The 23157-nt window shown below is 46.3% G+C and overlaps 1 protein-coding gene across 2 annotated transcripts in view; it reads left to right on the forward strand.

The window, feature by feature from the left end:
- The window catches only part of RAD51B (RAD51 paralog B), a 428423-nt gene extending 405868 nt beyond the window's left edge, over positions 1 to 22555 (forward strand). The window contains exons 13-14 of one of the 2 annotated variants that reach the window (XR_008823286.1): positions 12 to 1117; positions 22261 to 22555. The gene's annotated coding sequence lies outside the window, so the exon portion shown is untranslated. The remainder of the gene's footprint in view (positions 1 to 11; positions 1118 to 22260) is intronic. The other variant, XR_008823287.1, reaches the window with a different exon arrangement.
- The last annotated feature ends 602 nt before the right edge of the window (positions 22556 to 23157 follow it).

Raw genomic sequence — 23157 nt, forward strand, 5'->3', positions numbered from 1 at the left:
TAACTCTTCAGGAGGGGTTCCAACGACTGTTGAGAATGGAGATAGTTCTGAGCACCCAAATGGTAACAAGCTTGTAGAAGAAAATGCGATGTGGTGATGTCTGTGCCTGTGATCAGCTGGCATTGCCCACCCTGCCACATGACGGCCAAGAGGCCAGAGAAGAGGATTTTCCATTTCTGGGAAGTGCAGTGAAACAGGAGCCCAGTGATCACCGAATTCTCTTTCCTTCTATGAAGTATTGTCTTCAGGATACTACTTGACATTCATTCAGTTCAATATTTTGACAATTTAAACAAACAAGCAGAAAATGGTTTTGATTTTTGGCCCCAGTGGACCATCTGTGAAGAAGAGTAAGTAGCACATCAGGTGCCATGTCTCTTAAGTACCCTTCCTTGCCAGAAACATGAGTGGCATGTTTCCCAGGCTGTGGAAAGGGTTATTGTTTCCCGTCCACCAAGGCATCCTTCTCTTTCCACACACCCCTCACCATCCCCAGCCGCGCTTCGGGCGGGGTGAAAGGAAACATGACTGAATTACTGTGCTGTTACCTGTCGGGGGGGGGAGAGGGAGCATGGGCACGTAATGCATTATTTTGTGCCTGTTTCTGAGAAGTGTTGTATTTAGTCACTTTGCAGTGGAACACAAAGAGAAGCAGCAAGCCGAGGCGGTGCATACGCAGGCACACCTGCATGCCTGTGCTGTGCCCATTTGTGCTTGCGTGCTGCCACGACGTACCTTCAGGGGAGCCTTGGACCGGGGCGCCGCATGGCTTGGGAAGATGCCAGAGGAGCTTTTGTCTGCACTTTCACTGCGGGGTTTCAGGAGGCTGATTAGCATTTGGGTCAGAGCATATGGAGCAGCCCCGGCTGGGATGGGAGAAGTCACACTGCGAGGCCACACTTGAACGTGGCTGCTTTACTGTACCGCCCAGGGTACAAAGCCTACTTGTGTGGGGCACGTCCCGTCATGCGTCACGCTTTGGTTGTCAGCGGCAGTCATGGGTTCCTCGGGGGTGACACAATGACCTCTTTATGCCTAAGAGAATAGCAGGGGAATTGCGGGAGGCCGTTGGAAACATAGTGGTGAAGAAATGGTTTGGCTTCTGTCTGTCCCCAAGGTAAGGTGCCCAGGCAGTCACTGAGCTGCCCTGATGTGCGGGGGGGAGCGCGCGCGTCAGACAGCACCAAAGGTGAGTACAGGGCTTTGGGTGTTTGGGAAGCGGAGTTGGGGGAAACACCCAAGGAAGATCCTGTGTTACCTCTGTGTTTACAACACGATAGAACTGCTTATTTAGCGTAATGTTTTACAGCAGCTCATTCTGAAGTCTGTGCTGCCACAGTCTTGTCGCCCCCACTGCCTTCAACAGTGCAGCCATGCAGGGAATCGCCTCAAAGAGCTGATCTGGCTGGAAATGAAACTGGTTTTTCTATTAAAAAAAAAAAGAAAATACTTGCTTTACTAGAATGTCTCAAACTTTCATTCAAAGAAAACTGGTTAAATAAAAATACTAGGAATTTAAAAGGGCCAGGATGGATAGATATTTGAAATAATACTAGTACGGACTATTTTTAAATAAAAGCTAGTTAAGTCTCTCTTATTGTATCCATCAGTGTCTCCTTTGCCAGCCCCTCAGCCTTCCACTCCACAAAGCAGTAAGCCTAGAAACAATTCAGATATGCTAAGCAAAGCTATTCTGAATATGGCTTCTAGCCTAATAAGTCAGAGCCTTATCCAGTTCCCATGAAAAGCATAAGGAAGGTTTCCTCCAACACTAATAGACATAAGATTGGATTGCAAAACAACTGTGTAACTTTTGACCAAAGAGTGAAGTGAAGTTTTTCTAAAGCGCTGATAAAAGATTCATGCAGGAGTACACAGAAACTCTTGACTGGAGCAGTCTCATTGCTAAATCATTTAAGCAAGCATAATAATTTTTGGAGCCACACTCATTCTCACTAGTGATGTGTGCTCTAAGAGGAAAATATAAACGAAACATTTTTTTAAAAGAAAAAAGCATTTATAATTTATTATGGATGTACAAAAAGACTCCCCCTCTGCCGCTGGGAAAACCAGTTCCTGCTCCGTAAGCATTAAAGCACATCTAATTTTTGGAAGCATTTGTTAGGCAAAACAGGTTACTTTTTACAATGCTCTCTTTTTTTGCAATTGGAGTCTTTCTGTTGATGCCAGCTGCTTTAGTTACAGGTATCTTCTGGGAGGTGGTGTCTGTCAGTAAGTCCCACGTGGGTGTCCCCTTGGCTATCTCTCATAGCCGCCCTTCTATAAATCACAGCATATTAAAAAAAAGGGGATAACACTGACATGTGAACTAATCCCCACATCAAAGAGAGCAACTCTCCCTCCTCTAAACACCCGCCCCCTCTTTTGCTGGGAAAAGTCTAATGCCTAGAAGGTGATTTACACAAAACTTCATCCCAGTTGTTAGGAAGCTTGCAGTGCCACTTACTCGCCAACTGCAGAAGAAACCTGGGAATCAGGGTAACCACAATAGCTAGCCTGCGGCTTCCAGCATTTGGCAATTCAGGAGAGAAAAAAAGCAATTGGGTTGTTGCAGCAAACTTGTGTATATGTTGATTGCATGGCAGGATAGGTATGTATATAGGCAGATGTAAACGTGACTGGTAATGTGGGTCTGTATGGGCACATGCATATCTGCGTGTGTCTGCAAGTACTTGTGTAGGCACAGGAGACCTGTCCTAACGCATACATGAACACACACAGATGCACACAGAAGTGCCTCTGTCTCTATCTGCCAGGAGCAAAGAGGGCCAACAGGAAATATATATGAAAAACATAAACCCGCATGGGCATACAACTGTGTGTCAGGTGTCCTAGACGTGGAGAGGGGTAGCTACCTGTAGCATATGCTCTCTGAAAGTATTCACTCCTGCCATAGGCCTGTTTTGGAGCTAATATTTCAAATGCTAGGAATATATGGATAAGGAGATACTTCTCTGTAAGACGAGATTAAAACAACCCGCTCCTGCCCCTGCCTTCGCAAATGCTCCCTGTGCACTGACTAAGCGGACAAGATGCTTACAAATAATTGACTGTCTGGAATGCAACTGAAGGGAGGAAAAAATACCTCTGTCTGGCTAGATAACTCTCTTTTTCCAAATCAGCACTGAGTCTGTGCCAGTGCCAGGCACACTCCTTCAGATGTACCAACAAAGTGTACGTACCATGGACAAAAATTATACTGGAAGTTCTGTATTTGTAATCAATAAGCAAAAATACCCACCCTATGTGAAATAAGCTCTATTAAAGCGCACTTCTATGAATGTATAAATGCATGTTAACTGGATACCTCCACCGGCATCACTGCTTCTGGCTGGTGAATTCAGCTGTGCTTGCTGCTCTTCTCTCCTGCCACACACACAGGGAGCCAGAGATGCCCTGGGCCAGCGTGCCCCCACCCTGCCTCGCCTCCAGGGCATCCCTTGCCCCAGGCCTGAGAGCCACACACACCTTGCCCACATAAGCCAGCGTCACTGCCAAAAGAAGCACATGAGGATAACTCTGGGTGCAAGAACGAACTGGAGTGGGGAACACAGCTTGTTCAAAATGAAGCACTTCGCTGTGATTGCACAAGAGCTGAGGGGTGGAAGCAGGTAGCCGGGGGCAGTGGGACACCGAGGCAGCTCCCTTTGGTGGCAAGTGCTGGCTTAAAGCATTCATGAAAATAAAGCCTGGGGGGAGAGTGCCAGGTGTGCCCAGAGTCCTGCACCTTGACATGGAGGGCACAGCATGCGTGCGGGGGAAAGGCAGAGACCAGAGCTTTTGTTCCAGTTACACGCTCACTTCGTGTAGATGTGCAGCTCTGCATGTATCTGTGCCTGTCCCCTGCCCTGTGTCAAGTGGAGAGGATGTGAAAGAAACCCCAGCATGGCTGCACCTTCACCTCCAGTACATGGAAAAACAAACACAGCCATTCTCTTGTTTGTTGATTTAGTGCAGGGTGCTCCTTCCATTACAAAACCATTTCCCTGCAGGCAACAGGCTAAAACCTATTTATTCTGCAAAAGAAAATGAGGGTTTCGAGATAGGTGCAATCTTCAAGCATCTCTTCTGTTGACAGAGGGAGAGATTGAAAGGGGAGAGCCCTCCCAGCTACCTCTCAGCAAATGTGCCATGCTTCCTTTGTTGTGCATAACTTTTCATGTTTTCTAGCTCAGAAACACATGCCACGTCTATGTCTCCCCTCTTCTTGAAATACAAATCTTGGTATGGGAGAGTTTTGTGCTTAGAAAATTAAGCATCTGCTTCATCACAGGTATTTATATAGAGATGAAAGTTGCATCCAGAGCCACAACTCGCAGACACCCCACCCCCACCCCCCCGCAACCCCACATCTGTGATTTTCAGAGCAAAAAAACCCAAGGCATGAACATTTCTGAACGAGGGGGAGGTTTCCTCCAGCTGCTCAGGTTGATGGCTGCCCCAACTCACACTTAGGATGGTAGAAAAACCACAGCAAATTTGGACTCTGGGTGTGAGATACATCTTTGTTTGAAGCAAATACATAGGAAACATACCACAAGTCTCTCCTAGCCTGTTTTTATTTATGAGGTGCAGCTGGTGGCAGGTCCTGGTGCTGACTAGGACAAGGCTAGATGAAAACTACAAGAAGAGCAGCAAAGTTTATCTACAGCTGGCACCAGTTTTGGTACTCGGCTGAATTAGTGGTTTCTACTGAGTCCAGAGCTCTTTGTGCCAACACCACCATCCCAAAATAATCAAACTACTCTCAACAGCTTTTATTGTCAGTTAAAATCACCTCTCTGCCAGCTCATCTTTTAGGTGGCAACTCTTCTGGCTGGCCTTTTAGGTGGCTGGCACTTTACCCTTCTCCCAAATCCAAACCAACTGCATTAAATAGGAATGCATTTACATTGTGAGGGGAGGTTACGCCAGACAATGTCAAAGGAAAAGCAGATCAAAAAGAGCTGCTATAGTATTGGATACATAGGCTGTCCTTTCAGCTGCTTTGGGCAATGTCCTTTCAGCACAAGAAAAGCTCAAAAGAATTCTGTTAATCTGTTGTTAAACAGAGAGTCTGTGATGGGAGACAGGTCGTCTGGGCAGGGGACTGAGCCTGCCTGTCATGGCTGTGAGCTCCTTTGCCCTTTCCCAGCATTTCATATCCGTAGAGGCAGTAAGTTCAACTTGCACCTTGCTGGCCGGGCACTGATCATCTCTCAGCCTTGTGACACCAGGACCCCTTCCCTCTGGCTGCTCTCAGGAGGGGCAGCAGCCCTGGCGCTGCATAGTACAGCACACCCGAAGGCTGCCGCCACCAGAAATCTCTCCACAGCTCTTCTGTGTGAGGTTCTTTGGAGGAGCATGGAAGCGCCTCGCAGGGCACTGGTGGTGGCCAACCTGCTGCTGGCGGTGATTTCAAAGAGTTAGGAGGTCAACTTGAGTCCTGAAGCAAAAGCTTCAGCATGACTTCCAGTTACAAGTCTGAATATAGTCATATAAGACCAGCCTGACCCACATTAAGGTGTGGGGGCCCCCCAGTTTCCCACAGACGTGCTTTCCATAGCCTCTACTGCTCAGCACGACAGTGCAACTCCGAATATCAAACTGAAACAGTAAGTAACCCATAGGCATGCTAGCCAAGATACCACAACATCAGAAATAGCTACAGCAGGTTGAGAGTTTAACACTAAAAATAAGTTTGTAGATTGTAGGAAATGTGGGAGTGATTTAATGTAGCAAAAAGTAGTTGTGCAAGTTTGAACAAAGCCGAAAGGTAAGGAATAATGGTCTGCATTATGAGTTTGGTGACTCATGATGACCTCGGATGGACGCAACATGACAGCTCCCATCAGAGCCATTCCTCCCTTCTCAGAATCGGCTGTGGACATCAGAACTAGCAGGGAGGGATTACTGCCACCAGAGCACCATAGCGTGCTCAGGGGGTTGGGGTGTTTTGAAGTCTCCCCCCTAATTTTTTCTTCTACATTATGTTCTACTATGAACATAGCACCCTGCTTAGGATTGTGTGGCACGTGCTTTGATTGCAACAGCTTACTCTTTCTTTCTTTGGCCATAGAGGGTGTGCATGTATATGTGTGTGTATGTATGTAAATGTATATGTAATATTTCTAAGTTTTAAAAAAGATATCTTAATCCAATGAAAATTTCCAATTCTGTAAATTGTTATTTCATTGCCTTCCTTCACTGCTTTTCAGCTTAGCACACTGGCAGTGTGCTGTAAGTAACGGGTTAATTCCCCTCTCTGTGACTCATTTCTAAGGTCTCCCAGGCAGGATTCAGTATGATGGTGTCAGTGGCTGCTGCAAGAGCTGCTTAAATGTCTGCACATACCGGGGAGCCAAGCGTTGATTCTGGGCAGCAGCACTAGGAACGTCAGGCTTTGTTTAACATTTGCTGGGAATCTTCCTAAAAAGTCAATGTGCCTCCCTACAGTTTTGTGGACTGGCTGAGCATTACTGTGCAATTGCTTCAGCTTTTATTTTAGTGCATGAGGAGCATTGTCCTGTGAAAGAGAACCTTCTGGGTTTGGTTTAATGATAGACTGTGTCACTGTAATTTGATTTTAAATTATCTACTGTCGAGCCTTTCACAAGTGAATCCAACACACATGCATTTTTCTCCATAACAAATTTTACTGTCTGGAGAAACAAAGGTTGATAATTAAGCTCACAGCGGTTTATCAGGACGGGTCCTAGGCATGGCCTAAAACCTCAACAGGTTAGTGCCTTAATTTCTGGATACTTACCAAAACCAAATGTTCGACTTGGTTCAGCTTGCCCATTCTGGATAGTCTGGCTCTTTGAGTCCCCAGGTAGGCTGCCAAGCTCTACTGCGGGAAGTCGGCACCTCGGTACGCAAGGGAGGAACGCCAACGAGCAGGCACCACTCGAGGGTAAGCAGCCAGGCCAAGCCAAATGCATAATTCAGAAAGATTATGGTTAAATCTGGGAGATATATTTCTCTCCAGCCAATGCATGAGATGCCAGCACCTTTTGTACTTTGAAATGCCATTAATTAATATTTATCAGATGTAAAATGCAACACTAGCTACTTCATATAGTATGCCTTTAAGCATCGTATTACTATTCCTTTTCAAGCCACACTGCTACAGCCAGGCAGACTGAGGCAGGTGATTGCAAGTATCACAACAGCAAACACCCAGCTTTTAAAATCCATCCAGGCTTTAAACTGGGCTGTCTGCGGAGCAAGGCAAGGCCCGTTAGCAGGAGGCCAGGGACCACCACCTTACCCATGGCTGCCTACACAGTCACGTGGTTTAGGAAACAAGAATCATCACAAAGTGATTTTTTTTTCTGATGGCATCTTTGCTCTTAACTCACACAGGAGTTTGGAAAGCAGTTGTGCTCATCTCTCTCCACCATGACTGCTCTCGTGTTAGTGCTCAGCTGCCCGTGAGGAGGTGTGCCAGGTCAGGCAAGCCGTGCCGTGCCACACTGTGCTGTGCTGTGCCATGCCGTGCCTAGAGAGCACGGGCACCCTCACTCCTTGCCGCTGGGGTGTGCGAGGGGCACCCTACACTGACCCCCAACTGCACTCACTCTGTCACCGACAGGCAAATCGGTATGACCTCCGCCGGGGCGCAGCGGGGGGCAAGTCCAGCGTGTTCGACAGCGCTGGTACCTCAAGACCACCGCAGCAGGGGCTGCCCAGTGGTTTGGCTCCCAAGGCCGCTGCCTCTGGATAACTTCCACCCCAAATGTATGTCACATTTCCTTCCAGCGAAAGCAAAATATTTACACTAAGCCAGAGTCACACGGCGGCCACCCCGCTATCGCAAGCTGGAAGCGGCTTTGGTACTGTAAACCGAGGGGTGCGAGGGCAGAGGGATTGGCGTGGGCCTCCAAAATAAACGGTGCGGCTGGCTGGCAGCCGCTGCGGGGGGCGGGCGGCAGGGAAGGGGGTGCTGGGGGGTGCTTTTGTAGTGGGAGGGGGACGGGCTGGTGGCTGCTTGGCCAGGCTGGGAGCTCGGAGAGGGTGGGCCAGGGTGGGGGTGGTAGAGCAGAGCCAGTGCTGGTGCCGGTGCCCTGTGCAGACCATGTATACAGGTCGGTGGATAAAAAGGTTGGTGACTCCTGGCCACCTACCCATCAGATACCAGCACCTTCTCCTCAGCTCCCATGCTCCTGCGCCCTTCCATCCATTTGCCCAAAGCGGTGACCCACGGCTGGGTTTCACGTGCAGCCATGGCATGTCAACACCAGAAAGGCTTCAGCAAAATGGTGCTCACTTTGTATGCCTTGAACCCACTGCGAGGGTGTGGGGACACTGAGCCTGCCAGTGCCTGGGCTGCTTCAGGCGGTCTTCACTCACCTGCTGAGATAGATGTGAATGTCAGGCGTGAGCCACAGTGGCGGAGATGGTTCCATCTCCAGCCCTTCTGATCAAACGAGCCCCCAGAGAGCAGCAGGTGGGTTTGAATGATCCCAAAACCTCTTCTGCTTTTGTTACACTGCTGCCACTCTTCCAACAAGGTTCATGTGAAAGCGTGTGGAGTAACCAAAATATTAACAGGACGTTCCAGTTATTCTTGGCTGTCTAAGGGAGAGGTAACTGCCAGTCATCTTCCACTGGCACTTCTCGTAATGATGATCATGCTGTCAATATCCAAGATGTCAGTATGGGGCCAAAACTGAAGAGGGTGGCATTTGGCCACTCTACCACTTGTGATACATGGTTTTCCCCCGCTTTGCAGAGAAGTTGCTTTATGCTGACTGCTAAGCTATTAGGTATGCAAGGCATAACTATAGCAGAAGGGGATTTCTGTGTGGGAGGAACAGTATGATTCAGATTGTCTCATCAGCCTTGCGAAACAGAATGTCCAGTCAACAGAATACACTTTTGCAATGTAGCCACTTGTTTCTCTTGCCTTTATTTTGTACGCTTAGCCTTAACCCCCGTGCACTAGCAAGCTACGGAAGAATTGGTCAAGAAAAAGGGAGTTTATGGAAGCACGGAGATGACCTAATACTCTAATAGTGTTTTCCTCATTAGGAGAGATGTCCGGAGTGTGGTGAGGGGAAGGAAGGAGTGAAAGCTCTCCTCAAGCACCTAATTACTACCTCTTGTAACAGCTCCTTGAGACAGCTGGCATGGGAAAGCGGTAATAGGAATGCTATCCCAGCTTTGGAGACTTGCCTGCTTCACAACTGACCCAGTATCTGGAGCACAGACACGTGGCTGAATATTGCTCACATAAGCACCTACTGCATTGCACTAGTGCTTTAAAGGGGTTCATTAATGCAGCTGAGGTAAGAAGTTGCCTGTTGCTGGATGATTGTTTTAGAGCAGCCCTCAGGAATGTACCACCCTACGTTTTCTGGGGTTGCAAAGGAGGATGCTAAGGGTAGGGAAAAGCACCAATTTCAAGAAAAGATATTCTAAGTTGAAGGTCCGCCTGGGAGTGTTAATCGCTATCTTACAAGTGAAAATACTTCTTAGAACACTGCACTTAGGCATTAAAAACAAAATTATATCAGGGCCCGTTTCCTCCCCAGAAAACTCAAATTTAAGGTAAAACAAAAGGATTCCTGATGTTTTAAGGTTCACGGTGTAGGTATCAGCCTGCCCTTCCCTATGATGCTCCTGAGAAAAATCCAAGCCATCCGTAACAGACAGTTCTGCCTTATCAGGGACCGCAAAAGCCAGAATGCCTTAATCTCACTTACATGGGACTGGGCCAACTCCAGTCATCACTAGAATATACAGTGATTTGTTTTTAGCACATTCCTGGCAAGACAAATAGCACACAGGAGGCAAACACTCTTCAGCCACCTTCTTCAAGGCTGGTTCAGAAAGCCAGAAGCTTGTTTGCTGCAGTAGCGTGCCAGCCTCGTGTCTCAGTATCATTAAACACAGGACTAATATGAGTCTTTGCACACTTTCCTAGGCTTCGCACATTCTTTTCATATGTGTTAATAATGTAACAATTACACTATTGTAGATATGTTTTTGTGAAGCCAGTTAAAGACAGTGTGCCTGTGTCATATTTTCAGTACTTCAGCCACTCTCAAGAAAGGAAGGAGGGGGGGAAGAGGGCAGGCTGCAGTTTGCTTTCTGAATAACATTCAAACCCTTTAAAGCTCAGGTTACAGTAAGTATTTTGGCTCTAAGCTCCAGCTATGAAGTAAATATCCCAAAGAGTCTCCTTAGAACTGTACTGGCAAACTCCGATAACATCTGAAGTGCAATGATGAGGGGCACCTGTGCCAAAAGAACCTGCTGGCTGCAAGATACCAAAAATAATGCTTTTTAAACAACGCATTTTAAGATCTCCTATCTCAAAAGCAATGTCACCAGTAGGCATCACCTAACCTCCTTCTGGAAGTGCCTTGGGGCTGAGACCCCATCGCTCTGTTACAGCATACAGGTCCTACCTGATGGTGCTTTGTGCTGCCCAGTGACGCACGCCAGCTCTGTGTGACAGGCTGGCTCTAGCCTCAGCTGGGCCTTTGGCCGGTTCTTCTGCCAGCCCCTACAGCCCAAGGGAATACTTGGTGGAAGACCAGACTGACCAGTTCTGGGGTCTGACCCCGCAGGGTATGAGAAAGCCCTTGTAATGCAGCAAAGGGACTGCACTTGCAAAAGACCATGGAAAATATAACTCCCAAGGAAACATAAGAACACATGATAGATGATAAACCCCCCAAAACAAGTCTGAAGGTGTCAAGAGTTTTTCTACCAAGTTTCATAAGGGAGTGTAATTAAACCTTATATAGCCTGTCCCTGACTGTGCTGCAAGTGGTTTAATGGGGCAGTATCCAGTAAACAGAGAAATTAAATTATGCCAGCATGAAGAGGCCATCATCTTCAGAGCCCCTAAACTCTCCTCCAAATGGTAGCACTTCCTTTCTCCAGATCTATACACAACATGAGGGTTCAGGGCCTTCCTAGAAATGAAAGGGACCATTCTTCCTCACCTTCCTCGTTCAGTGAAAACATATATGATGAGAAACCACAAGCACATGCACATGGGTTGGCGCGGGCACAGATGATGGTGTGTCTGAATGAATGGACACACAGAGCTCTCTGTGTAGGTAAGAATGTTTACCATGTGCGGTGCATGAGTCCAGCTAAAACCCACAAGATTGGCTGTAAGGTGCTGTAATCTAAATATCCCTTGTATATCAGAGCCTTAAAGTTCTGTGTTTGGGATTGTGTCAGTTGGAGTTCAAAGACGAGACAGGCTGCAGGTAGGAAACAATTCCTAAATCAATTTATGCAGTGGATTTCTGCAAATATGATTCATGTGCCTGCAGCAGACAAGGCCATCAGATCTGAGTCCCTTTTTATCTGATTTTTCTAATTAATGCCTATTTTACAGAGCAGTAGACAAATCAACAGCTTGCCCTAACTGCGTATAAGCCCCATGTCCTTGTTTTGGCCAAGGCAAAAATGCCTGCATTGCAATTTCAGGTAGGCAGTTCCAACCATGGAAGTATTCAGTCAGTGCCTTACACCAAACTGCATACTGGCCACAGGGTTCAACGTGTTTTCTGTAAAATCAGCTTCAGCAGAGTTCTGTTGTCTCGGTGCTGTCTGTTGGGAGCACACTTGCAGAAATCACACAAGGGACTGTGTGGGTCACTTCCCCCATGCTGAGAAAGAAATGCAGGCCAAGTTAGGTGAGCTGCATATGAACGGAAAACGAAGGGCATACAGTGCAAAAGGATAACTGATTCTTAAACTGATTTCACGTTTAATATTCTGCAGCTGTTTAAGGAGAAGGCAGCAGGAGTTTTGCCACTGATATGAGTGAAACATTATTTTAGGACATTTGTTTGAGAAAAAATGTCTGTTTGAAGACATTATCGAAATAAATTAATTCATTTAACATCAGCAGAATACCGCCATATTTTGCTTCATGTAGGGGCCCTTCTCCTATACCATTTCCACTCAGGGACAATATATTTTTGATGGGCAAGTAGTCATTTTCTCCACTTTTTCATTCTCTGGTGGACTCTTTAAGACCTCCCATTCTAGGCTGGCATCAGATTACTATCATGGTAACTTCTAGCTCAAGTAAAATCAGCAGACTTGCTCTCTTTTCTTCCCTTCTGGTCCTTAAGGCATTCTAGAAAGCCCAGGTGCCCTGATGGCCAGCCCCTTAGCCCCTGCTTTGTCTCCCAAAAGGCATTTCTTTATTTATTTGTTGTTAGCGTTGTCCAAGGATCTTGTCTGCACTCCTCTGTGTATAAGTCAATAATCCTTGGTTCTTCCCAATCATTTCATCCCCTCTGCTCCTGTGATTTACACAAAGTTGGAAGGCAGATGGAGATGAGATCCACCCCAACTTTCCCTTTGGCAGGTTTTACTGCTTTTGAGGGTGCCACTGGTCTTTGATGTGGGGATGGGCACTCAGAATAAGGCTGAGACATTGTCCAAACTTGACCTGCATGGGGAAATACAATTCCCTCAGAGAAGTTTCTTTTTACAAGACTGTAGGCCTAGTTTTTGCCCAGGTTTCTTGTGCTGGGTGGTTCATGCACACTTATAAATTGTTGGTTGTATATAAGCCCCTATTTTTAGAATCATAGATTCATTTAGGTTGGAAAAGACCTTTGAGATCATGAAATCCAACCATTAACCCAGGACTGCCAAGTCCATCACCAAACCATGTCCCCAAGCACCGCATCTGATTTTTAAATATCACTTTTAAACACCTCCAGGGATGGTGATTCCACCACCTCCCTGGGCAGCCTGTTCCAATGCTTGAGAACCCTTTCAGTGAAGAGATTTTTCCTAATATTTTTCTGCAGCTCAGGTGACATTTACTGTTTAACTCCCCTCCTGAACTCTTTAGTGGGGAAAAAAATACCCCAAACCCAACAACCCACAAATCCATGCCAGTTTTCACACCTTTGCCCTTATGATTGACACCTTCCCTCCACAGCTGGGTTAAGACCGCTGCAAGTGGGAATTCCTTCTCCTGAATTAATTAACTCTGTATTGTTATTGCCTTTGATCTACTGCCATAGGAACAGGAAAAGCACTGGAAAACCTCCATTTGTGTGCATTTCTTACGCAAATAGCTCTGGACAGAGTATTAAAGGGATCGTTTAGAAGATGGTGGGCAGAAAGAGTCCCCTCCCCAAAGCTGCCCTTGAGACCCGCTCACGATGGAAACTGCATGGGAACGGTTACAGACCTCTAGTGGCTCTGTTTATATAGCTCGTCTAGCTTCCTAATTGCTCACCAGCACAGGATTTTGGAAGCCATATAGACATTTCCCATAAGGATTACAACACGGTCTCATTTCATCTTCTCTGCGTTTCCCATCCCGTTGTCTGTTTGTTTTATTTTTCCTCACCATAACATCTGTCCCACATCACTGAGAGATTTCACAATTGGAAACCTGCTATAAATTATGACACAGAGTTAAAGGACTCAGTGTTTGCTCTCTGCTATTTTTTTCAAGGGACATTGGGTTAGCCACCTCTTTAAAATAAGCCTTCTCTTTTTTTTCTATTTATATACTGATGTTTGTAGAAGCTGTCTTTAGAAACTGGAGGAAAAAAAAAAAAGAGTATTTCTGTCTTTCCTGCTTGTACCCTTTTCCACTTATCTTCCACTGAATTCCTAGAGAAACACAAACCTCTGGAAGTGCTTGCAGAAAATAATCTTTAGCAAGCTCTGTCCCTAATGGCCTGCGGGGACTCCAGATAAAATCCAATTGCTCACATTTCTATTCCCCAACTTCTAACGGAGACTGCAGCAGTTATAACATCGCTAGTGCCAGTCTGTGTCACCGGTGCCAGGGCTGCGGGCTGAACTGGCCTCTGGTTCCCACCAAAATGGAAGCAAGCAGTCTTGAATTATATAGAGCAGGACAGCCAGCTCTGCTTGGCTCTATAGGAGGCTGCAATTAGCATCTCATCCTAGGAACAGGCAGAGTGACAGAGTTTCAGCATAACAGACTGTTTCATACTGATCAATGCTTTCAAGATTAGTGTCACATATCACCACCATGTAAAGACCAGAGACATTTAAATGTGAAATACAACACGCAGGACTATATTCTCATAATCCAAGGGGGTGTCAGTCTTTGGTGACTTCACCTGCTGCTACAACCTCTTTCCTTCAAACTAGAAAGCAGCGCACACAGCTCCTGCAGGTGTGCTCTTGGCTCTCACTCACAAATGAGAGCATTACAAACCACAAACATGGAGCACTTGCAGTGCTCCACAACGTCAGCCTTGCTTTCTCTAGCAGCCAGGAGAGAATCAGAGATTTGTACGGCTGGAAGGGATCTCAGAAGATCACTTAGTCAAGACTCCTGTCCCAAGGCAGGATCATTATACTTACGTCACTCTTGGCAAATGCTTGTCTAACCTCTTCCTAAATGCAGGATGGCGATTCCACACCCTCTTCAGATATTTCTGTGTGTCATTGTCCTTACTGCTTGCCTTCTTCTAACATCCAACCTCAGTCTCCTTTTCTGTGATTTAAGCTCACTACTTGTCCTATCCGTCATGGATACAGAGAACAATTTATTCCCCTTTTCTTCCCAGGCACCTTTCACATATTTGACAGTGGTAACCCTATCTCCCTTTGTCTTCTTCAGACTACAGAAAGTCAGTTTGTTCATTCTTCCCTCCTAGCTCTGGATTTCAAGATTTGTGATTATTCCCCAGCTGTCTTCTGGACCTTGCAGCCTCACAGAGAAATGAGCAGAGGGATTATTTGTAGGGTACATGCCTATGCACACATCCTAGGAGGGCATTTGCCCTTCTTCAATTAGAAATTACCTCATTTTTGGATTTTGACCGGGAGCAACTCTCAGACCTTTTTATGCAGAGTTGCTACTTGGGCAAAAATTCACCAGCCTATATAAAAAATCACTCCTGGTGATGCCCGTGTATAGAAACTGAGAACTGTCCTTACTGAAATTAATCCTATTTTTAAGACCATTTGTCTAAATACTTTTTAATCGTAGCTTTATATTTCAGTATACCCACAGTCCCCTTCCAGCTTTGTGGTAGCCAAGAATATGATATTCCCTACTCCATTGTCCATAGTACCCTTCAATCAGACTGAACCAGTATGGACTCCCAAGCACTCTTCTTGATCCACTTTTCCCTTTTTGAAGTATAACTAATAACTATTCTTGCTATGCAATTTTCCAATCAATATTGCATCATCCTAGACCAGCTCCGTCTACCACAGGTCCCCTTAATTAATTTGCTCAGGAATTACATGTTACACTGTAACGAAAGCCTCACCACCATCAAAATATAGGACTACTATTGCTTTTCCCTTATCAACAAGTATTTTTAGTCTGTATTGAAAGGAAATTTGACCCGTTTTACACAATTTTTGTTTTACAAGTCTATGCTGGCCATTATTCATCTCTCTGTTTTGTTTTAGGTGCTTACCAAAGTTTGATTGTTTGTTCCAGTATTTTTCCGGGAATTGAAGTTAAACTGAACAATCTGTAATCCCTGGCTCCTCCTTTTTTCCCTTTTAAAGACAGGAACTACGTCTACACTTTTCCAGGCTTCCAAGTATGATCTTTGCGCTCCATAACATCCCAGAAGCTAGGCAAGGTTACGCCTAGAGCTTTTGTGGTTAAATAACTGGCTGGAGCAAATACCCTAGGGTAAAACTCATCTGGCCCAACTGACTTCTTGAACGCTATCTGAAGTATCTTCTGATCTAGTCTTTGTTCTAGTTTTGTGATCTCACCCCCCTCTGTCATTGACATTGATTGTAATATCTGTCTGAAGCGACAACAAATGCAAAAAAGGTACAAAACACCCTGGGACTCTGGCCATGCTAGCCTCCAGCCCTTCTGGCCCACTGGAGAGCACATTTGCAGTCACCTGGGTCTTCTTCGTCTTACTGCTAAAGTAGTGATGGAAAAACTACTTGTTACTTTAAAGCCTCTTGCTAATTGGATCCCATTTTGCTGCTTGACCTTTGTGATTTTGTGCTCACGTATCTAGCCCAGCTTCTGCATGCTTTTTGCCCTGAGGCTGCGATCAAAGAAGAGCTGGTGATTTCTCCCAGCTGATCTAGTGTTACATCTCCTATGAACTCTCCTGTTTTTTGGATAGCCGATGCTCATTGCTGTTCTCTGCAAGGTGCCTTCTACACAATTAAAACTTCTCACTTGCCCAAGGTCCAAAATTACATGCCTTTAAGTACTAAGTGGCTTTAAAAGAATCACCGCTTGTTTATCTTGGTCTTGGAAAGATCAGAAGCCTGACCTGTTTCCACCTCTTACCGACTGTTAGGCTCCACCTGGGAACATTCAGTCTCTGCTGGTCAGTTTTTGTCTAACCTCCTGTCCTTACCATAAGTGATGGGTGCAAATCACAAAATCTTCCAACCCAGATCTGAATTTTACACGGTCTCAAGCACTAGAAATGCTAGAAATGTTTATAGCCAGAAGTATTCTTCAAGTTCATCTCAACTGCTCGTTAGAAAAGCATCTTTTCTCGTTTCTCATTTGGGTCCTTTTTTTGGCTGGCTTCCCTCTCAGCTGGCCTGCCAAGCTTGAAGGCAGAACAGACTAGGCTGATGGAGTGGGAAACATGGTTTTGTTTTCATACGTATGAAAAACTCAAAATTCACGTGTAACGTAATCATACTAAACTCCTGCCTGCACAGGAACTCTAGCTCACCTTCTCTCATCACATACTCTTCTCATCAGTAAAGATACTCAAAAGCTTGCTCCCTGAGGAAGCCAAAGCTGTACCAGCACTGCTGTACATCCAGCAGTGCTACGCTGCTATAATGGTGCTCTTTCAAAAAAGCAGCGTAAGCAGCCAAAAGGGGAAGGAGTTTAGACAGTTTTTCTGTTGCCCAAGAGGAAGCGAATTTCAGATAGCACTTCGGTTCCCTTTAGCTATGATTAACCATAAATGAACAGCTAAAACATCAGTTGATAGTAAGGCCAGGCAAACAGGGACTTCCAGAAATGGAGACTCAAAGGAAAACGCAGAGAAAGCTGGCCCCTTGCCTAGCTGTGAGTCGCCTTCCTTCCCATTCTGCTGCTTTTGGGTTTAGGGTTCCTGTGTTTTGCAGTGTCAGCCAGTTGTCAGAGAGAAGACAGCTTTGCATGAGTTTTAGTTAAGCCTGAGCCCCCGGGCACCTCCTAGACCCTAGACTGGGACGTGTTCACTACTGCTAACTGCTGCTAAACCAAAGCAATGACCCAGATCGTAAAGCAAGTTACAGAATACCTTGCTGATAAACTGCAGTATATGGGTTGTCTGTTAGAGGTTAACACTACAAGGAGCAAACCATAAGGGCTGTGTTGGTCTCCTCTAACAGAGCTGTTGTCTAACCTTAGAATGACAATTTTCCATGGTAGAAAAATAGCCTTTCCTTCTCCGCCTGTGCAAATTGCACCAATAGCACAATATCCCCCTGTTCAGCCACTCTTAACATGACTTCTGGTCAGAATTTGTTGTGCTTTTAGCCACTGGATCTTTTTTGTCTTGTCTTACTTCTTCCCCATGTCAATCCGCATAAATCACGTGTGACCCATGTGTAAAGACACTGATGCACAGCAGCTCATAATGTATCACATCTAAAATGCAAGACAGCATGACAGAGACATTTCCAGTTTTTATAAGGACTCATTGGAGACTACTTGTCAAAAATCACTGTGCTTGGGAAGAAGGGAGAGAGGTGTGTTGTCAAGCTGGCAAAGGGGTGGGTGGGGGGGAGGCATTAAATCCCCCCAACAACAGACAAGTCCTCCACTATCCTGCACGTTACCACTGTTAACACCAGGTACAAAATGGGTATAAAATGATATTAAACCAGATAGTGGTGCAGGGTAACCGATGAGATCTCTTCTGCCAGAAGACTACAATGGCCTATCTCTCCATCTGTTTTTTACAAATCCATATCACATTAGGCAAACAAAGCCTCACTGAACTTGCATTTGCCTGTTCTGCATGAGACCTTGAATCAGTGGAGATGGGTGGGGTGAACGAAGGGGCAGCATGCTACCATTTACACACCCACACACAGAGGAATATATGACGACCTATATTATTGAAAGTGAAAGGCCCCTAGCAAACGAAGTTTCTCCCTACCAGTACATCGCACTATCTAAAGCTAGGTTTAAGTGACTAATGCATTTACTGATTCAGATTATATTAGTAAAACCAGCCTTTTTGCTCACATGGCTCAGCCAGGCAAAGTAAGGGACAACTGTGACATCCCCCCACCCCACCATGTCTCATCGTACCTTTGGCTACGGTCCTGCTGGCAAAAGCTGTGATAGAAAGACTGGAGGATGGAGAAATGAGAGTGGGGGATGTGCTAGATGCCAAACACCTGATCCCTCTTCACAGGGAATCCCTAGACAAAAAAAGGGTTGTCTTACAACAGCCTGCAGAAGGATGGGCTGATACCTGAAAGAGATTAGAACAGTAAAGCTGTACTCAGCCTGAGCTGCCATGTGGAAAATCTGGTGCTCTCCATGCAGAAAGGGTCCCTGTGTGCTCCTATAGCTGGAGGGGAGGGGAAACTACTAGAAGTAGAAGGAGAGATTAATAAAACTTATTTGCACATTTAAAGGCTGGCCTTATCTTTGCAAATAGCAAGCTTTATCCCTTGCAGTAGAAGTGAGCAGTCCGTGTGCCTCACCTGGACAGCAAGAGGGGAATTCTTGCCCAGAGCAAGGTATTAAGGTGGGGAGAAAGACCTCCAGGTGAGGGAAGTTAACATAATCATTTACAGTAATGGACTGCTTTTTAATAAGGACTGTGAGGTGGCTTTCCAAAAAAGCAGCCTCCTTTAGGGCCTATGGAGGAAAGCACCAAGTGAAACCAGCAAGAATCTGTGGAAATTTTCTAGCTAAAGCTGGCAGAGTTTTCCAGTGAAAACGTGTTGTTTGCCACCACTGCCCAGAGCTGGGCTGGCCGGCACGACTGTAGTCATGCCACCCCTTTCTGTCCCCACAAGAAGAGAAGCCTCACATCAAAGTGAGGGCACCTCATGACTCTCATCAGCAAGTGCATGCATGGGGGTGCTTGCTTCTGCTTTGGGATCTATCATTCATGTGAACTCTCAAAATACAGCTCTGATAAGCAATCTGGCTAATTTTCAGATTAAAGGGAAAAAATGCACTGTCAGTTACTGTATTCTGCCACTGTCCTCATTGCCAGTGAGGGATTAAGCCCTACTCTGGTTTCTTCTGCTGGACACAGACCTTCTAAGAGGCTTCCCTATCAGCCAGTAGCCTCTTGTATTCTCTAGCTCTTCAAGGTATCTGTGCTTACTGATACATGCTGTGGTGGGATCCCTGTTCTCCTGAAGCAGCAAGCACTGGCTGAGGAAAGTCACTTCTCAGAGAACCCAAGGAAAGAACTGTGTGAGGTTTTGCTAGGCAGCACTCCATTTGGATGGATGCATCTTTTCGAGTCATATGGTTGCTCTGGTGTTGTAAAGGCTGGTGCAGATCAAATAAAGCAAGTAACCCCATTTCCAAGGCAAACATTTTACGTTTACATTCAGATTTGGTTTTATCATCCCTAAGGTCCACGTGTCTTACTTAACTTTAATCTTGCTATTTCTCAGGAGGCTTGATGAGCTGAGAAAGAAATGGTAAATGGGCTATGGGACCTCTCACCTGCAGCCTTACACTTCTGTCAGGCAGCACCCTTCACCGAGGTTCCAGCTTGCTTTACAAATGTTTAAAGGGTTGATTTACAAAAACTCTCAGGAAAACAATTATACATTTCTTTTTATCAAACATTTTGTAAGGAAGTGATCCTGCCCCCCCACTTTGATAAAAGAGTTCTCCATCACAGGGGTGGCAGGAGAAAGGGAGTGAAATAAGATAACTCCGCTCAGCTTGCCTCAATTTAATGAGCTCCTTTAGGACTTATCATTCACTCTGTGCTTTCCCCCATTGTGAACTTCTCAGCCTCATCAAAAAGAGCTTCTTTCCCCCCCCCCCCCCTTTTTTTTTTATCAGACTCTGTTTGATCAGCCCTTTCCCCTTTCTTTCCACAATCCCCCACATCACGCTGGAACTGGTACCAGTGGAGCATGTCGGCATGCCCTAGCAACAGAGAGATTAAGGGAACTACCAGCTCCAGAGGACGGGCTGGCTTGGACTTACTAATTAACTGCAGTGAAAGAAGTGAATGAGAATGGCCCTTTCTTTGGGGCAGAGAAGGCACTAGAGGTGGATGAAGGAGTTCAGCTAAAAGAAGGTTTCCCTCCCCCAAAACATGTGTCAACATTCAGACCAATCCTTTCTTAATAAGACTTTGTGTACGTATGCATGGTGGTTTGTATGGATGGGAAAAGGCTGACGGCAGTCAAGCCTAATGCAGAAAATCACAGGTGGAACTGAAGTAAAATGATGGCAGCCCCTGCCCTGCGTCCGGCTCTCCCACAGGGCTGGGACTCCTGTGTTGGATGCTGGTCGCTCCAGACAGGCAGGTCCCTGTGCCCCTGGCTATACCCCTCAGGCACTAGCCAGCGTGCCACACTGCTGTCCCCGGGCACAAAGGGGCCCAGGGGAAGGTGGCAGCAGCAAGCTCCGAGCTGTGACCTCCAGGACCACTCGGGACAGGGCCGTGAGAGAGCAAAGGGCAGCTCAGTGAGAGGGGTCGGGCAGGTCTGCAAACCTGCCGCAGAGGCAGGGCTCCCATGTGGGGCGCGGGGCTGGACCCTCCAAGGATTTGTAATGAAACACCAGCAGTCCTCCTGTCCCCTTCAAACCTAGGCACCCTTCTGGAGTCCATCTTCACCGACTACCCAAGGACGTCAAGGCTCCAGGTTCCTTTCACGCCAAATCCTTGTCAGAACCTGTCTATTTTTGGTCAGTTGTAGCCTCTGCTGGTAAATCTTTTCTGAATTATGAAATACTTGTGACATGTCTCTCTTTTTTCTTCTTCTTTTTTTTTTTTTTTTCCCCCCAAACCGTTACGTTGTGTTCTTGTGCTTATGGACATTTTGCCCTGGGCGGGCATGGAAGTGAAACTGCTGCAATCCCCGTGAGCCGGGCAGGGCAGCTGGTGGCCTGGCCCCAGCAGGACGCAGTGGACACCATGACAGGCAGCAGCTTCTGGTAATTCGCCAGCCTGTTTCTCTCATCCATAAAGTCTCGGTCAAACCAGCTAAATTTTTAAAAATCTTTGCAGCTTGGTGGTTTATCCAGACTGAAGGGGTATCTCCTCGCACGCATTCCAGTAAGGCGGCTGGGACGGGGCCCCGCTCATGCCCCACACCGCTACCCGGCAGGCAGCAAAGGGGAAGCCTGGCCACCGGGGATGCCCCACCGTGCCATGGCTGCTGAGTCGGCCTCCAGCGCTGGCCTGTTCCCCATTTCACTCAGCAAATCCTGCACACCCTCCAGCAGAGAGCACCTTCCCAGAAAACAGCAAAACCTCCCAGAGGAGGCAAACCTGGACCTCAAGAGCTTTATTTCCCAGTTAAAACACAAAAATGCCAGCCCAGCATTCAGGATGCCCATCCTGCACCGCTGCCTGCCAAGCCCCATGGGGCTGGGGGTACCCACAAGGTTTTTCCCCACTGCCTGAAGCAGGTGGCGTGGCAGTGGCAGTGGGTAACTTATGGGAGGACGTGGCGGGCAGGCGATTTGCGGTGCCCGCCGCTCCCCTGGGACATGCCGTGTCATGTGTCGAGCACCAGGAGATGCAAGCAGGGTGCAGCGTGTTACTGGCCTGGGGAAAGGTTAGATGACTAATTAGCTCTTTTCCATCTCTGCCGTTAGCGATACACAAGCCTCCCCAGATATGTTGTAGACACTGAAAGATTTCTGAAATAAAATGCCACTGAAAAGGGAACTGTAAAATCCTACGCCTCACTCTGAAAGTGTGTTTATTTGACTGAGAAAAGGCTGTGGAAAAATGGTACTGTCTTACAAAACAAAACTGCACCCTTGCATGTTTAGCTTTGGATCCAGTGGTATTAGAGACAAAGTCAGATTTTATTACTTTTTATTTCTCCTAGCCCTGCAGCACTAGTACACAGACAAGCCATGTAATGAACTGCAGAATCTTTTCTTTCTTGAACACCAGAAATTGTTTTGTTTTGTTTTTTCTTTACTGTACACTGGTTCAACCCTAACTTTGCTAACACACCATAAGCCATATATAGCATTTTGTAGCTTCATAAAACTTGCAATTTTTTTAATTCATACTGCTTTCCAGAGTTAATCTCTATGGACTTTAATTAAATTTGTGTGGCCTGCTGTTGATTTCACCCTCTTAAATTTTCCAGGACCTTGCCATATGTATTTGTACATAATCATTTTTCAGTGCAGACCCGTGCTTGAAAACCACCACTGCCTGCAATGTTGTGGAGCCTGGGAAGGAAAGAAGCACTCCAGAGCTGCAGGTCTCCAATGGGAATACAAAAGGGTTAACTGGCTGCTGCCTGCAGAGGCTATTTCGTGGGACTCTTCAGATCTCAAATGCTGAGAAGGGACATGAAACAATAATCCCTTAGAGAACAAGCTAAATAATTCAATGCTAGTTAAAAGAAAAACAAAATAAATAAAACCAACTTTAACATATTTTGTTGTAACACTTTGGCCTTTCTTAATATAGCTTGGAGGATGAGGCTATCTGGCCACTTTCCGAAAGTCCTTATTACGGTATTTAATGAACCCTAGGGATCATTCTGCTATAAATATGCATCCTAATTGCAAAAATTCATTGGGCAACCTATTAAAACGCTGGGGGTTAAAAGTCATTTCCATGGATTCCCAACCAAGAGAAACTCATCCACACCCCCAGGTGAATGGTATTTAAACCTGTGTTTGTATAAAGAAGGCAGTCAGGCTTTCCAGCACTTGGAAAATGGGTAGGGTTATCTGTTAGTTATCTCTCACGTTCGGCTTTTATATGTAAATTTGTCTGCAGGAGCAGTAATCGATAGTCAATGTCCTCTCTGTCCCAGGGCTAGTCACCGCAGGCCAGCATCTCCCCCACCTTGCAGGCAGCGGCAGCTGCAGCCCAGCCCAGAGCTCCCTCTCCGTGGTGGGGGGGACCAGGCTGGGAGCAGCAGCCATCTCATCGTGTCCCTCTTGAGGGAACTCTTTAGGCTGAGTCCCCTCAAACCACCAGGACCTGCCAGCCAGGGCTGGACAAAAGGTTAAACCCCTTTCGGACAGCA

The sequence above is a fragment of the Falco biarmicus genome, chromosome 7 (assembly GCF_023638135.1).
Source record: "Falco biarmicus isolate bFalBia1 chromosome 7, bFalBia1.pri, whole genome shotgun sequence".
NCBI lineage: Eukaryota > Metazoa > Chordata > Aves > Falconiformes > Falconidae > Falco > Falco biarmicus.